Genomic DNA, 5,998 nt, shown 5'->3' on the forward strand with positions numbered 1-5,998 from the left:
GCCGCCTGCCGTCGCCGCCGCCGCTTGTCGCATCGCCACCCAGCGCCGCCACCCCCCGCCATCGCCGCCGACACCACCCAGCCCCGCCGGAGCCCCGCGCCCCGCCGGATCCGACGAGGTTGCCACCGCTGCCGTTTTCTCTAGAAAACCAATCCGGTTTTTTAGAAACCCTAGGTTCATTTTTTTAGATCAGTTCGCCGGTTTTTCTCGGTTTAGTTACTTTGCGGACGTTCGTCCGTACGCTTGTTTTAACGAACGGTTTTCGCTCATTAGTTACAGACAACAAACGTTCATTCGTTAGCCTGTTTGTTAGTTTTCTTTTTCTCAGATTTTCCGTGGTTATTTTCAATCGCGATTTCTGATCCGATTTTCGTTTCAGTTTATCTTTTCGCTCGTTTATCGGAATCAGGCGATTCAAGCGCCTAGATCTTCGTCTAGAACACCCGTTCACTCGTTAGCCTAGATTATCTTTCGCAGTTTGAGTTTCGTTGCTCCGGTTGATTTGATTCTTTTCGTAAACCGGAGTTCTTAAGTTGAACTTTCTGGTTAGATCTTCTTATTTGAGATTTACCCGTGTTTCTTTGTTTGATTGCTTATGTATGCTATTGTTGTTTGCGATAGAACATCTGGAGTGCGAAGCGTGCTACTACGAGTCCCTAGGTTTTGCGGATCGTCAGCAAGGCAAGTAACACTTTGATCATGCCCCTTTATCACCCAGTTTTTATGCATTAGTTTCAAATCCTCAAACATTGCATGATTAGGATGTGATTAACATGTGGGTTGGGAAGTAGTTGATGAGGTAGAACCTATTGCTCTGTTATATTCAAACCTTGGGAGTTACTTCTATGTATTGCTTATATTGCTATGCTATGCTCGTACACGTGGTTTGGGTGAGTGAAATCCATGACAGATGTGAGATTATTAATTAACGGTTCAACTTAAAGTGGTAACTTGAATACACATCTGGGTGGATTGTTTGTTGGGCACCTGGGAAATCCATTGTTGTCCTAGGATATCCCGTAGTACCCGTGTGATAATCCTATGGTCCGCCACCTAGGCTCAAAGGGAACTGAGATATTTTCATGCTAGAAACTTCAGTGTGCAGCCACAAGCTATTATGGGCTCTAGCATAGTTGAGTAAGTTGCGTGAAGCTCCCGAAGAGGTGGAACAGCAGGTAGAGGGATGTAGGTTGATATGGTCTGCCCGGAGTAAGGGGTTAATGCTTCTGAAAGACTGTGTCTCAGTCATCCGTTTCTCAAACACCATGTAGTGCGAGAAATCCAACGGAGGAGATCGAGTCTTGTGGGGAAAAGTGCGCAAACCTCTATAGAGTGTATAAAGTAATCATGGTTAGTCGTGTCCCCCGTTATGGACATCTTGAGTATCTAGTACTTGGAGTATCCTATGTATCTCATCACTCTAAAATAATATTGTTGGGTTGTTAATTACTTTAATTGGGATTTAGTTGGAGGAACCTTCTCAATGATGTTTCAACTACCATGATAGTTAAATAAAATATATTCCTTTGTTGTAGGAAAAAATTGGCATTTCGGAAAAACTATAACCATAGAGCTTTCCACCAGTCAAATATGCATGTAGTGATAGCATTATTCTGTTCTTGCTCTACTGTGTTATTTTGCCAACATATTCCATGTGCTGACCCGTTCTCGGCCTGCAACGTATTATGTTGCAGACTTTTCAGACGAGGAGTAAGGTTCGTTAGGTCGTTGCTGTGCAACTCAGCTATGCCGTTGGAGTTGATGGACTCACTTTATCTTCCAAGCCTTTCGCTGTTATCGTATTAGATGGCCTTAAGACATATCTATTGTAATAAGTTCTCTTTTGAGACCTTCGATGTAATAAGTGTGTGATTGCTACTCTGTTATAAATCCTCGAGTACTGTGTGTGTGTCAGCATTACCGATCGAGGGATGACACTGAAGCACAAAGACTTGACCGTTTGAGGTCGGGTCTCTACAAGATGGTATCATAGCACACGCTGAGTGTAGGACACGACCACTAAGCTAAAACCCTAGATCACTAATCTCTTCTCATTTCTGACTCCTCTCCATTTTCTACTCTTTAAGATGGCGGACGCAAGGAACAAGTTTGCACAACCGGATGAAGAAGCACCTTTTGGACGACACTTGAAGGAAGTCACTAGGTAACTGAACATTGGAATACCAAGTTTCACCGGGACTTACAACGCCACTTTACCAGAAGAGGAGCGATGGATGATTCAAGTTCAAGTTCCAGGAAGGACATTCACGCCAGTCACTCAGCCCATAGAGTTTTCCTTTGATGCACCAACCTGGAGTCTAGGAAAGAGTATGGCAGCTCACATCACCATGGGACGCATTGGAGAAGTTTACCATAAGGAGATTATGGATACCATCTACCAGATTTGTGGGCGCCGAGACGAGCAATGGGAGATGATCAGCACCAGGAAGGATAGATCAATTGCAACTTTCATCCAGGAGTTAAACCAACACACTCGTCGCCAGGAGAACCAGATGTGCACAGGAATGATAGATATGAAGAAAGCAACGACAAGGATCATAGAACTGGAAGAAGAACTCAAGGTTACTCGTGAAGATTATGAGGAGGAAATCGTCATACTAGTGGAGAAGAATGACGATCTGGAAAGGAAGCTAGGAGTATTCATGAGAGACCCCGCACCAGCAGGAGAAGACGAAGAACCCAAGGAGATTCGCCCGGAGGACTACATCATCATTGATGACACCGACTTGGACCCCGACGATAGCGATGATGACTATAACGACGAAGATGGAGCAGACATCATGGAGTCTTCAACCGAGGAATATTTTTAGTAGACCACCACATCAGTAGTAGTATTCCACCATGTGTATAGTATAGTCAGATCACTTTTGTAACGATAGTTAGATCGATTGTATGCCCTTTCTTGATTGATTGAGTGAAATGATTGTGTTTGTATCATGTGCATATGGGTAGTGTTTTCTCATTAGACCTCATTCTATTCTAATCTCTCCCCTCTAAACCCATCAATGCCTCCGAGACGTGACCCCAGATTTACTTTCCCACCGGAGCTCACTCAGTTGATCCAACAGCAGAATACACTGATGCAGTTGTTAGTTCAGAATCAAGGCAACAACAACAACAAAAACCCACCGCCACCACCACCAGTTGACAACTTAGCCCACTTTCTGAGGTTGCAGCCGCCGACGTTTTCCAGTAGCATCGAGCCAATAGTGGCAGATGATTGGCTCTGCAGGATTGGAAGGGAGTTAACCAGTGCAGGATGTACAGATGCTGAGAAGGTGTGTTTTGCCACACATTAGTTGGATGGGCCAGCAACCTCATGGTGGGAGAATTACACTGTCACCTACCCTATAGCCACTGTTACATGGGACCAGTTTCAGCAAGCTTTCCGTACAACCCATGTCTCAACAGGAGCTATGAGTATGAAGAAGCGTGAGTTTCACAACTTACGCCAGGGGAACCATACTGTGGCTCAGTACGTGGATGAGTTTAGCAAGTTATCTCGCTATGCCCCTAACGATGTGGCCATAGATGCCGCAAAGCAGGAGAAGTTTATGGAAGGTGTCGATGTCAAAACTGGCAGATCTCGGGTAGGGGGTCCCGAACTGTGCGTCTAAGGTCGATGGTAATAGGAGACAGGGGACATGATGTTTACCCAGGTTCGGGCCCTCTCGATGGAGGTAATACCCTACTTCCTGCTTGATTGATCTTGATGATATGAGTATTACAAGAGTTGATCTACCACGAGATCGTAGAGGCTAAACCCTAGAAGCTAGCCTATGGTCTGATTGTTTTTATATCTCTATCGACTAGCCTGGCCATGGTTTATGTAATGCACCAGAGGCCTAGGACAATAAGAGTCCTAGCCGAATACGCCAGTGGGGGAGGAGTCCTTGTCTTGACCACCAAGTCTTGTGGAATGTTCCTTGTATGTGGCAGCTGTCCGAACTAGCCCATGAGTATACGGCCATGGGGGTCCTCGGCCCAATCTAACGAACCGGGAGACGACGTGGTGAGTACCCCGTAGTCTAGGACACCGTTAGTAGCCCCCTAAACCGGTCTTCAAGTTGGGGACGCTCCTCGATTCTTCCAAACTGTTCTTTGCCTTCGGTCGTCGGTCTTGAAAAATGGTTCAACAAATCTTCCCATCTTCTATCTTGAGGATTGCCAAGCTAAATCTGAAGATCTCACATGTCGGGTATCCGAGGAGCCCTTTAAGTCTTTGGCCTTTATCAATGCCTTGTTATTTTTATGCCACACCTTGGGTTTGAAGTTGTTCCCGGGCGGCAACATCCTCTTGCGTCCAAGCTCCAATGCTGGACTGCATTCGAGGTATCTTTTGCAGCCGAGCACCAACGCCGGACCGCTTTCCGAGCTCCAACGCCAGAATGTATCCGAGCTCCAACGCCGGACTATGTCCAAACCCCAATGCCGGACTGTATCCGGGCTCCAACGCCGGACTATATCCGAGGTGTCATATCACCTTGGTTCAAAAAAGTTGAAGGAGTTTAGCCGAGCTTAATGCTGGAAATGCCCTCTATGGAGCCAACCACTAGTGCCCGTGCTTTAAGCCGAACTGCTTCCTAGGTGGTGCACCACCCCGACCGTGGGCTGATTTTTGTCAATATTTTTGATTGGTGCAATTTATTCTCCGCCGAGATATATAGACAGTAGCCCTCAAGGTGTGTATCGGTTTAAAACCCGAGATGTACTTGAAGGATGATGTAAGGCTGCTGATCCTAGTAGCCGCTGAGACTCAGGTTGATTTGCAAAATCGGCCTGAGGATCAAGTCCTAGCTCGGCAGAATACTTCGGGACACAAAAAGCGGCGTGCTTAGTCCTCGAGACTCAGGTTGGGTGCGGCCGACCAACCTGAGGATCATAATCTCCTCGGAAACTGTATTGCACTTAAATTTTTCTGCATTGGATAGGCAATGCAGTAGCCCCCGAGACACTGGTCAGGTGGCAACACCAGATCAGGGGATCGATGTACCCCTTTAATATTTGTAAATAATAAGCCCGAAGCCTAGTAGCCCCTGAGCCTTAATGCGGGCACGGGTGGCCGAATTAAGGATCGATATCCATAGTAAAATCACAAATTACGTGTAATGACTCTATGTATCCAAGTACTTTACGTCATTAATGCTCGAATCTGCATTGTACAAAACTTTGTTGACCGACCATCGGCTTCCACCTCCTCGGCCAGTAGCCCAGGAGTGTTTGTCCTACTTTATAAAGCCTTTATGAGGGCAAGGATTTACGGCAAACAAGGCAATCTGGCCATACAGTTTTATAAACAAAGGTACGCAGAGAGATATGTCATATTACTGTTTAACATAAGAAATGTCTTCCAAAGAAAATAGTCCCGCTATCGGTTCCTTTCTTTGGGTTTTTATGCTAAGCATGATCTTGAAACCTTAGCTCTAATGTAAGATAAAAATATTGAGGATTTATTTTGGGAGGCCAGTTACTAGCCCCCGTAGTGTTCGGCGACAATCGAGGTCAAGGCGTAAACACTTCGGCCAATGTTATGAATGGCCCATCATTTAACACAGTCATCGGATCGCTGACCAGTTTACGCTAATTGTGACAATCAGTTTTTGGCTTTCTCCACTGAGGTGCTTAACCATGTGAGCTGGAAGCACACTCGCAGTGGTTCTCCCTTTGCACACCTAGCCGAACAAAGCGAACGTAGGAGGCAAGCGCAGGAGCCAGGCAACCCAACTATTGACCAAAGACACAATTCGAAACTGATGCATATATAGCAATATCTGAGAATGTTTTTGCTGAATCTCTAAAGGTGTCCGGCATTGCACTACGAGACTTGTGCTGAAAACACACAAATAGTTTAAAAGTGCCAAAAGCTTGGAAAACAAAAAAAAACGTCAGTAAAAACATGACGTCCGAACAAGATCAAGTGTTCGGTGCCAATTTGAAAATTGGAAGAGAAAAAATGGTGCTTCTATCGTGTTTTGAC

This window comes from Triticum dicoccoides, chromosome 7A (genome assembly GCF_002162155.2).
Source record: "Triticum dicoccoides isolate Atlit2015 ecotype Zavitan chromosome 7A, WEW_v2.0, whole genome shotgun sequence".
Taxonomy (NCBI): domain Eukaryota; kingdom Viridiplantae; phylum Streptophyta; class Magnoliopsida; order Poales; family Poaceae; genus Triticum; species Triticum dicoccoides.